Raw genomic sequence first — 11,789 nt, 5'->3', positions numbered from 1 at the left:
GAAAAGAGCATAAGAGTGCTTCAGAATTCAAAGAGACATTCTTAAACATGGCTTGGCAGTGCCAGCCTCAGGCCAAGTGTCAATGCTATCTCCCTGTTTACTATGTATTATTCTGGTGATATATGCACTGAGCATTTGGGGTGGCAAAGTGTTCTGAGTTTCTGTTTTGCTTAAAATATTTTATGTCATCGAGGGGTTGTAATCCAGGGAGCTGCTTGGAACTGCAGGGAACCAGGAAGGGGAATCAAGGCATTGAATCTCACTGCTGCTCTTCGTAAGAGACAAAATTTTTTCCTTATGCTCTCTTCACAAAGGAAACTATTTGACTGGGTGAATGATCATGGGATTAGGGGGAGTGTAGATAAATTTTTATCTGTTGAATGTGGGGGGACTCCAAAAGAAGTCAGGGGAGGAGTATTGGGCTGATTTCTGGTTTGTTTACATTGAATCTCCCAAGTTGCACCAGCCCACCTTGGACAGGCAGAGAAGAATAGAAAGTCACTTGAAGCTGGCCACTTACCAAACGAGGTATTTTGGAATACAAATGCCATTCTGGCAGCATTGTGTAGCTGTTTGATTTATAAATTACCTACGGATTTATCACCTCATGCGTCTTTGGTGAAGGATGTACTGGAACTGGGGTATCCCACACAAGAGAGGGGTTCAGTAGTGGAACAGGTGCCTGGAGATTGCTGTGGTGGCTGCATCCTGGGGGACTTCTGTCCTAGATTGCAAGGTAATGTGTGTGTTCTTTTCCCATCTGTCAGAGGTGGGGCAGGTATCTGCTGTTCACTGGGCAGTTTTTCTTTATCTCTCCTACAGCCAATCCTCCCTCCAGGAGATCTCTTCTGTTCGTGGCCAGTGAGTGTCCCTGCATGGCTGAGAAAATTCCATCATCCCATGGGGAGATGCTCCGCCCAGGGGGAGGAGCCAAGCATTCCTACCTGGATACAATCTGACTCCTGCAACACCACAGCAGCCTTTGCCCACTGCATTCCCAGAGGAGCAGCTTTCTTCTCCACTGCATTCCCAGAGGAAGCCCAGGCCCATCTCCACCAGCCCTGGAGCTTCAGAGGAAAACTCCAGCCTTGTCCAGGATCCCTGCTCCAGCAGAGCCACAGCTGGCACTGAGCCACCATGGAATGGGACTGCTGCCACCACCCTGACCCACAGGGGGTCAGGGCATGTTCTGACTCTGACAGTGGTGTTTTGTATTACTGCATTGTTTATTTTATTTTAATCTTCTTCCCTAATAAAGGACTGTTACTCCTATTCCCATATCTTTGCCTGAGAGCTGCTTAATTTCAAAATTATAATAATTCAGAGGGAGGGGGTTTGCATTTTCCATTTCAGGGGAGGCTCCTGCCTTCCTCAGCAAACATGTGTCTTTTCAAACATAGACAGCTTCCAAAACCCTTTTGGATGGGGGCTGGATCAACCTGATCTCACTGTGAAGTTGGCCATGCCCTGAGGAGTGGGGTGGAGCAGAAGTCATATCTAACCTGAATATTCTGTGGCTTTAGGTGGTGAGAGAGGTGTCCCCAGGGAAAAAGAAGAGGGAGAAAGGCATGATCTGTTAATATCTGTTTCCTATCTGGGCTGCAGGGCAGAATTCCAAAGAGTATAAATGGCTGGAATCTCATCTCTGCACAGTCAGCCTTGTATGGATTCTTTATTCAGCCTTGATTTTTTTCTCTTGTGGATTTTATCTCATCTCTAAAGTCATGGGAACTGAAATTTCATGTTACAATTTGTCTCCTCTTATCAGAGATGCATTGCTTTGTGTTATCTGCCTTGTCTACAACCATTTTAGCATTTTTTTTAACAGCATAAATATTAGGAAAGAGAATTATTGTGTAATTAGATATTACAGTATGAAATGAAGAGGACATTCAAGGGCAGATAACAAGGAAGTCTTTCACTGCAAGACTTCAAGGGATGTGGCAGCTACTGTGGGGAAATATCCAAGATTTCTTGTCTGGAAACGACTGAACTCTTGAAGTCCAGTTGTAGAGGACAGAGCATATATTCAACTCCAGTCTTTTACATCTCAACAATTTCCACAGTAGCACACCAAAATTACTTTATAAATAACATTGAATTTTGTATGTGCTGGCCTAAACTCTGAGTTTACTTGTCAGAAAGGACTTGGGGATATCGAAAAGCTCAGCAGACTCTTATATCTGCACACATGGGGGAAAAAAGTTTGGCAGTGTTTGTATTGGAGTACAAAACAGGAAAATGAGCAAAAAACTTTCTTTTTTTGGGGCTTAGACTGCAATTGCTAGATTGAAGCTAAAATATATTTAGGGTATTTAAAATACAGAGCTGGCTTCATTCTCATGGAAGTAAAAGAAGTTATGAGGTGGAAAGTCCAGGTGAGTTCCCCCAGCCAGGACTGGACAAATTAGGGCTGGACTTTGTGTTGCTTCAGCTGCTGAAAAAATGAAATTATGAGAGCAGAGCTTTGGTGTGACCTCTAATCCCCCTGGGACTGTGCAGAGGGTGGTCAGCACCTCATCCAGTGGGTTTTCACTGGGGTGATGACAGTTCAGGACCGTCCTGATCTTATGCTTGCTCACCTTTATAAATTCTCTGCTGTGCCAGGCCAGATGTCACCAGGTCTCTCTGAAAGCTCAAAGGCTGATATTTAGAGTCCTGGGTGGGGCCAGCACATAAAGACACAATATTCCTTCACAGAGCCATTACCACTAAAAATAAATTAAATTGGAGGTACTGTCATCTCTTGTTTTGGCCTTGAATAGTGTTATCAGCATTTTTAAAAGAACAGCCTGGAACTCTGTTTTACAAAATACATGCAACCAACGTTCTTGACCCGAAGAAGAAATTAATAAATAATTAACTACTTCCATAGATCACAACATGTTCAAAGCAAGGGACCCTACTTTGAGAGGAGAGTCATAAACTGCAGGGCTAAGGCAGCTGAAAGCTGATGAGAATGGGGCTTAAACTTAGGCTGGGCTAACTCTGTGATCTATGAGAGTTCTTCAGTGTGACACTTTCTCCATGCTTGTGCCAAGTATGCTGATGAAGCTTCAAGGGGTTACCAGTCATGCATATTCTACAGATATTTGTATTACTGAGTGGATCAGATGTGAAAGATAGCTGTTGTAGTCAGGCAAATGACTAATGAGGAAGGTTACCAGGAACTTTGCATTTTAATGGCCTTCTCAGTGAAAAATGGAGTGGGAGATTGAGGCTCCTTGCATGCTGATGTGTGGGGTCTCCCACCCCAGCCTCTCATTCAAATAATGAAATTTCCTATGACAGTGCTTTGTTTGATGAGCACAATGTTGTGTGCATGAGGCAAGATTTCATACCTGGAAATGGAATATTTCCTACCATTTTGTTATATGTTAGGGATTTGTGAAGCAAGATTTTGTGGAAGCCCAACAAGGTGTCCATGTGTTGATACAGAAGCTTGTGAAAATTGTGATGGTAACAGAGGCTAAGGCTGGACCAGTAAATTTCTCACTGATAAAACTTCCAGAGCAGCAGGAGCATGGCCTGATGTCAGGTCAGGGGAGGAACCTGACATTCTTGTTATGGTCTGAGGTGGTGAAGTGTCTGTGAGCCTGAAAATGGGAATCCCACTGTCAAACACCCAAAACACAAGAGCTTTCAGCCCCCAACACTGTGAGGATGGGCATGGAGGAGATTATAGCTCTGATCTTGATTTAATTGCAGTTACACAGGAGTTTGCTCTGTACATCCTGGCACTTTCCTTCTCCCTGGAATGTTGACTTCTCCAAGTTCTGGTCTTTCTGACCACTAATGATCTTTCTAATGGAACAACATTGTCCCAAGTCATGTAAATGAGATAACCACTGATAAAGAGCTCAGACACTCATCCTATAATCTTGTCCTTGTCACTCAAATGCTTTATCTTTTAGATGATAAACAGAATCCCAGAATGGTTTGGTTTGGAAAGGACTTCAAAGCCCATCCAGTGCCACCCCTGCCATGGCAGGGACACCTTCCACTGTCCCAGGCTGCTCCAAGCCCCAGAGTCCAACCTGGCCTTGGGCACTGCCAGGGATCCAGGGGCAGCCCCAGCTGCTCTGGGCACCCTGTGCCAGGGCCTCACCAGCTCCCCAGTAAATAAAATACTGTGCTTTTTTTTTTTTTTGTGGTTATATTTTGCATAATTTATGAAATAAAAGCAATTTAATTCTGGTTGCACCTTGGACAAAGCTGGCAAGGTAGGGATAGTCCCTTTTGTTAAGGTTATTTCTAGTTTGATTCTGCAAAGATGGGAGCACCAGCCTCTGTGTGGAAAAATATTTGTGCTTGTACGCTGGTTCCTCATAAAAATAAGTATTAAGCATCATAAAAATTTCTATTTGACTAATAGCCACACATCCTGTGTGCATTTAATTTTTAGTTGTGCTTATCTTTATAAAAAAAAGATAAAAAATCCTCTACAGACTTCTCTAAAGAAGATACATCTAATTTCTTTATTAATTTATTATATTAATAAAATTACTCTTATTAATGTTTATTATTTTAATTATTTTTATTTTTATTATTTTATTAATTATATTTTTTAACTCTTTGTTAAGAAGAATCTAATTATAAATAATTTTAACTTTCTGCTCACACGTTGGCACTTCGGGATGCATTTCTGTCTGCAATAAAGCAGGAGCAGCCAAGCTCTCTCACAGAGGTCCATTCATGCTCATGGCCACCGGGTGTCACTATGATATAGATAAAAAGAAGCTCCAGCACAAGGAAAAAAAAAAATCCAGCTCTGCGAGGCTTTTCTGCCAGGATTTAATAGTCGTGGCAGTCTTGGAAAGCACATTCATCTCTTCAGGTCCAGGATAATGGAGTCTATAAGGAACAGTTTTGACTCTGGTGGTCCTGGCACTCGTTCAGGACTCCAAAATCCTGCCAAGGTCGAGTCTCTGATTATGAACTCAGGGCAGAGCCTGGAGTGTTGGGATGTTCAGGAATTAGAGCACGTGGCAGGCAGGAGATTGCATTTGTTTATGAGCATCGTGGGGTTTCTGGTTTTATTGTTTTTCATTATACATTCCTGTGGCCAAAATGTGAGAGGAAAAAAAACCCCAGCAACTTGTTGCTTCATCTCTCCAGTACCCCCCTGAATTTATGTCTCTGGAGCTGTAATGGCAGTTAATTGGAACCTTTTGTCCTTGCAATGCTCACATTTTCCAGTTTTTCCAATTTCTCATTGCCCTGCCTCATCTCTGAGTTGGATCTTAATCTGAAAATGAAGATACAGCTCTGTGAAAGGCATCGGTTCCACATGGGAACTGTGCTGCTGGGAGAAGGGAGAAGAAAGTCATCTTGAAGAACCACTTGCTTCTTCATTTGTTTCTTTGATTTTTCTGTTTGGTTTTCAGCCACGTTGTCCTGTCCTTGGCAAACTGAGTCCCTGCCCATGTGGGTGACAGCAGTGCAATTCAAGGAAGGTGCTGCTAAAAATAATATTTTTAGTAAAATACTGGGTTTTTTTGTGCATGGGACTAGATTCCTGTTGGCTCTGCCTGGGGCTGGTGGGTGGACATTTACTGTGGGACACAAGAGAATTTTATTGCCCTCCTTGCCACTTGTTTTTCCTGCTTCCTAGGAGAATGTGGCTGCTGTTCTGCAGCCTCACACAGCTCCTCCTTGTGACAGATCATGGTTAGAGGTGGAGATTCTTCATCTCCTTCCCACCAAGCTCCATTTGCCTCTGTTGTTGCAGGGTGGGGTTGGAAAGGACCAGGCAGGTCCATCTTGAACAACTGACAAACAGCAAATGATGCAAAACATTTCAGACTTCATTTAAAAAAAAAAATCAAAGAGACAACTGCCTATCTCCTGATCCTAGGGAAGAGTTCTGGGTGTATCTTCCATCTGGAGTCTAAATGAAACACTTCCATCGACTCTGTTTTGTGGAGAAGGAGAAAATCCAGAGGTGTGGGCTGGCTCCCTCCACATCAGCCTTGGAGTCTGCATCATCCATAATCCCAACCAGAGCCTGATCCAGCTTCCATAGCCAGACTGGGGAAGGCAAGAGCAGGATGGCATCTCTTGTATTGTGCAAACTCTGACATTCATTTTCCAAAATTACCAAGGAGTGTTGTGCAGCAGGCTTTTTTTATGTGCCTCATTATATTTTTTTTTGGCTGGTGCATTGCTGGCTGCCATACGGCTCAATATAGAAATCTTTATGGGTATCTGCTGTCTCTCATAATACATAAAGTTATGTTAATTAACACTAATTAAATCAATCTAAAACATATATGAAACATAGCCCCTCAAATTAGATAATTGAAGTGAGCTGGCCAAGTCCTTAGATTTTTGCTAAATGCTGCTGGTGCCTCATGAGAGCACTGATAACACTCTCCTGCTCTTCTTGTGCTGTGCAGACATTCCTGTGCAGACTCTGCTGCTCCTGAGTTTTTTTTTTTTTTTCCTCTGGAGGTGCAGGAACAGGAAGGTAAATGCCTGTTGTCATTTTGAGCACAGCTGAAAAACCAAGTTGCAGCACACTAGCATTTTTTGCTGTTGCTCTGAACTTTTTCTCAAGTGTCCTTCTGACATCAGTGGCCAGTTTGGATTCACAGCCTAAAACTGGCCTATGGTGTAGCAGATTTAGCAGGGCTGAATTTAAAACCTGGGTTAGGGAGTAGGAAACAGAAGGCAGGTTTGTTTAGATGAAACTCTCTGGAAATTTTTTCAGAATAATGAGGAAGCATGAAGTATAACAGGCAAAATATCTCTACACAAGGAATTTCACTTATTGTCATTTAACATAAGCCACTAATTGCTGATTCAGACATTGAGAAAAGATGGAGAGAGAAGTGATTAAGCACTTAGAGAAACACTTTTCCTTCCTTTTCTTGGGATAAGCTTCAGTGCAGCACTCCTTCTTCCCTCACCCCACATCCCTTCTCCCCGTGTGCCACTGTGAGTCCCCACTGACTCCCTTGGGCAGAGGAAAACTTCTTTTGGCACTTCTGTCCTTCCAGGACTGTGCCTCCAGCCCTGTTCTCAGGAGCATCTTCCACATGCCCCTTCCGTTCCAAACCCCTTTTTCTTTTCTCTTCTCAGCTTTCCTTGGCACCCAAAAAAGGTGCCTTTATCTGCTTTGTCTCCTGCCCTCAGTGCCTGCGCCCATTTCTTAAAAATGTCTGAGCACAGCAGCCAAGTGCTCCTCTGGTTGGTTGAAATTTTGAGATTTAGGTTGTTTTTATGTTTCAGAGCTGTCTGGATGTGGCTGTGATCAGCCCAGGGCAGTTCATGGCCTCCTCCCACACAGGTCACTCCTGCAGTCCTCTGCTACCCAAATCCTGCCAGTGATGCCCAGTACAAGTATTCCCAGTGGGGTGTGAAGAATGAACTCACTTGCTCTCCAGGCTCCTATAAAGCACTGAAACACAGCTCTGTTATCCAGAAAGAAAGAGCCAATGCTGCAGTTAAAACATAAAATATAAAAAAGGTATAAAATAAGAAAGAAAAAAAAATTGTGGGGATTTTTTTTTTTTTTTTTGGCTAAAAGATTTCTCCAGTTTGTTTATTTTGTTTCAGATTACTTATTTATTTTAAGGAATAAAGTGTTTGCTGACAGAGGCATAAGACCTTTTATAGGCTAAAATAACAGCAATCTGTCTCCTCCTGTAACTCTGTGACAGCTACTAAATCAATGACAATAAAGCATCAGTGGTTAACACTGTACAGTTTATTCTGGAAAAAAACAGCTGTGAGGGTGGTTATTGTGTTCCCATAGTTATGGACAAAAGGGAACTCGGTCTAACATTGGGCTCTTGGCATCTCCTCATGCAGAAAAACCTGGCAACTCAAACCAGCAGGGTTAGAGCCAGACCCAGACAAAATGCTGGGGCTCAAAGACAAAATTCTTGACCTGGGCACTGCTTTCCTCTTTGACCTTGAGAAAAGGCTTCAGTCTTTGATGAAGGCAGGGCTGCTGGTGTTTTCCCATTGGTAAAATGAGAATAGCATCAGTTTTTGATCAGTTTTGAGGGTGCCTGATGGAAGGCACTGAGCAGGTACTGATAATAGGAATTCAGTTCATACTTTCCCCACAGGAACGGGAGGGTCAGCGTTGTGAGAGAACTTGCACGTGATGTAAAGTAACTTGGTTTTCTGGTTTCATTGGTATGGGTTGCTTACAGGTAAATCCTAGTTTGGAATGAAGTGAAACAGCATTTTTTTTTTTTTTTTTTGCTAATATTGTTACTTAGTAGTAAATTTTAAACCTTGTTGTGTCTCTGAAAATAACAGAAAGTACCTGTTCTGAGAAGAGATAGGAAGTGCTAGTAAAATATTGCATCTATTTAGATTGCCTTTTAAACAGGATTATTTATTTAGAGAGACACGTGTACATTTCCTGAAACAAGACTGGTTTAAACTCAAGATAGAATTTTGCCAACAATGAAAGGAGAAGTAATTTAAAAAACTCTCCAAATTAAAAATCAACAATATTGCTTATTTAGAAGAAGGAGCTGGATTGCAAAATGTATTTGTGTTCAGAAAAACATCAGTGTTGAGGTGTGGAGTGATGGGCAATAGGCAGCTTGTCTGGAGCAAGGTCACTCATTAAGATTAGGGTTCATTTGCAGTGATAAATGACATTAGTGTTAAGTGTAGGACACAGCTGGAACTCCAGAGCTCAGCTGGTCCACTCCCCTGAAAAGGATCAAACAGACCCTGATGATTTCTGGCCCATTTCTCTAACATACTCTTAGACCTCCAGTGATGGAGAGATGGCTGCAGCAGGAATTCTACTGTTCTCCTTCACCAGGCTTTCCAGTGAAATGTTTTTCCTAATGTTTTAATCTTTCTTGCTGTGAATTAAACCTTCTCTCCTAGCTACTATTTCCACGAAGAACAGGTTATTCTCTTCCTCTGCATGACAGATTTCTGCCTGGTACATTTTCCTCTGCTTCCAGCTGCCTATCCCAGTCCTTTCAATGCTTCCTCCCCTTTGGACTATTTTCTTTTACTCTGCACTTTCCTGGAGTGCAGTGCCCAGCCCAGCTGTATTCTTGCCAGTGCTGGGTAGAACAGAGGGATTGATTCAAGTGTCAGAAAACTTTTTTTTTGTTTCTGTATCTCAGTGTGACACTTACCATTCTCTCAACGGTGTGACACGGCTGACTCATGCTCGGTTTGTCATTGACTGTAACACCTTCACCCATCTTTGCAGAGCTGTTACCTAACCTGCTTCTCCACGTCCAGTGTTTGCACTGTCTGTTGAGTGTAGGATATTGCAATTGCATTTATTGAATTTCATTCACCCCTCCCCTGTTTTGCTAGTTTGCACACATAATTTTACATTCTATTCCTGTGTGCTTCTAGTTTCTTCCAGCTTTATTCCATGGTTGTAGCTATGAATGAAAACACAGAACTGGACTGAACGTAGGTTATGTCCACATAGACAGTTCCTCCTAGACTGAGTTTTGCATCTTGCTTGTGTAAATGTTATATCAGATCAAATAAAAATTCTTATTAAAGTCAAAAGAGAGGACACAGAATCACAGAATAGTTTGGGTTGGAAGTGACCTCAAAGATCATCCAGTGCCACCCCTGCCATGGGCAGGGACACCTTCTACTGTCCCAGGCTGCTCCCAGCCCCAGTGTCCAACCTGGCCTTGGGCACTGCCAGGGATCCAGGGGCAGCCCCAGCTGCTCTAGGAAACCTGTGCCAGGGCCTTACCACTCTCACAGTATAGAGCTTTTTCCCAATATTCAATCTAATCCTACTCCCTTTCTGCTTGAAGCTGTTCCTCCTTGTCCTGTCACTACAGGCTCTAATATATAGTCTCTCTCCACATATCTCATCTGCCTCTCCTAAATTCCAGAGCTTCATCCTTTCATAGTTAGAAACTAAACTGACTTGAAGTAAAAATGCTTGTTCCCATTTTTCTGGGAAGATTTGATGCAAAAGGGGCATTTACCATTGTGGTCTTCTTGATTGTCTTGTGACAGTCACTTTCCCTTCCTGTTAAATAGCAGAGCAACACTCTCCTTGTTTATAGTGAACAAAGCTTTTCTCACTCCCTATTAGTGTATTTATGGAATGTTTCTTGTTACCCTCTATGTCTCCTAATTATGGCTTTCTCCTTTATCCTTATGTGCTCATGTTTGCCTTTTATACTTGTCCTTGGCAATCTGATTTAGTTCCCATCTATTGGGTTCCTCTGACTTCTGTCTGACATCAATGAGCAGCTCATGATATATCTTAATTGGTCCATTATGCATGGTAGCAGAATGAAGGATAAACAGTTTCAGCTCCTGATAATTTTTGCCTAAATTGCTGCTGTGCAATAAGGGTCACTCACTGTGAACCTTTATCATTCATCATTTTGGGAGCTTTGACAAGGTGAATGTCCAGGACTCGCTTTTCTCCCCTCACATTCCCTCTCACTGCAAAATCATAACAAATGCCTGTCCAGAAGTTCCTGGGTGTGATTAGAAGTAGGGTGACCTATGGTTTATTCTGCTGCTCTGCAGAGATAGACCTTTGCTAGTGCTCTGTGTCCAAAGAGGTGCCAAATGTTCTCTTTGTTCCACGTCTTAGTGGCTCATAATTAACAGGTACTGATCACTGATCTCTTCCCTCTGTCACCAGGGACAGGACTGAGGGAATGGCTAGAGCTGTGTCAGGGCAGGTTTAGGTTGGATATTAGGAAAAGATTCTGCCCCCAGAGGGTGTTTGGGCACTGGAACAGCTCCCCAGGGAATGGTCACAGCACCAAGTGTGACAGAGTTCAGGAAGAGTTTGGATGACACTCTCAGGCACAGGGTGGGATTTTGGGGATGATGCTGTGCAGACCAGAACTGTGATGATCCTTGTAGGTCCCTTCCAACTCAGAATATTCTATGAATCTATGATTAATAACAACATTGAATCAACCCAAGAGCTGCCTTCAGTCTGTGTTTTGGTTTTAGAGCCACGTTTGAACTTCCAGGGCTCAGTGTGGTGAGATGATCGCTGTGGTTTTATACTAATTATGATCGTCTGCAACTCCCACGGGGGTGAGCAGAGTGGTTTTTATTAAGTGCTGTAATTCAGCATCTCATTGTGTATGAAAATGAAAGAGATCAGTGCATTTGTGCTGAATGCATTTCCACATCAGCAAAGTGAGGGTGTGGTGACAAGACAGCTCTCCAAACCCAATTAGCTGCAGTGAGTCCCAGAGATCTGGTCCTGTCTCGTCTGAGGAATGTCACCTAGCACTGGAACACATGTTACCAGGAAACACAGAGCCTGATCACGTCAGGAGCCCTCAAGGAGCCAGTGTTGAGACAACCTGCAGATCCTCTGCCAGCAGGTATGTGAAGGGAAACACGAGGCAACTTAAGAGAACTCATTTGCAGGGCTTTAAATCAATGCAAGTCATCAAAATCCTCCAACAAAACCCCTTTTAAAATGAAAATAAAAAGAATACGACCTTAGATGAGTAATTTCATTAGTTTGACTAATGCTGGTTGGGGTTTCTGAAGATTTAAAGCACCATATGAAGCTGAGTATTCTTTTAGACTGCTGCAGGGTTGGATAAATGATCTCACATTTCTCACCTGCCCACACTCTGTGTTTCCACCCCGTCTGCTCACAATCTGGGTTTTGCTACTCTCTCTGGCCTAATGTCTCAGCATGTTCTGACTCCTCCTCCTGGGTGCCAAGACGTTCCCAGGAATGGGCTAGAAATAAAGGCAGAGGCAGATTCATGTTTGCTTTGTACCCATACTCAGACATTATGCAATTTCTGTGGATGCTAATAAATGCAGGAAAA

General features: G+C 42.9%; 1 long non-coding RNA gene across 2 annotated transcripts; it reads left to right on the top strand.

Annotated features, from left to right (window-relative positions):
- Window positions 1-319: 319 nt before the first annotated feature.
- LOC137465615 (uncharacterized) lies at window positions 320-11,414 on the top strand. Of its 2 annotated transcripts, none has more exons than XR_010994727.1 (2): window positions 320-528; window positions 11,218-11,414. It is a non-coding gene; the product is annotated as an uncharacterized lncRNA (long non-coding RNA). The 2 variants fall into 2 exon arrangements; XR_010994728.1 differs by lacking the exon at window positions 320-528 and adding an exon at window positions 6,975-7,358.
- The last annotated feature ends 375 nt before the right edge of the window (window positions 11,415-11,789 follow it).

Source organism: Anomalospiza imberbis, chromosome 2 (assembly GCF_031753505.1).
Source record: "Anomalospiza imberbis isolate Cuckoo-Finch-1a 21T00152 chromosome 2, ASM3175350v1, whole genome shotgun sequence".
In the NCBI taxonomy this organism is placed as follows: Eukaryota; Metazoa; Chordata; class Aves; order Passeriformes; family Viduidae; genus Anomalospiza; species Anomalospiza imberbis.
The sequence above is the reverse complement of the archived record's forward strand: the minus strand, read 5'-3'. Positions and strand labels throughout refer to the sequence as shown.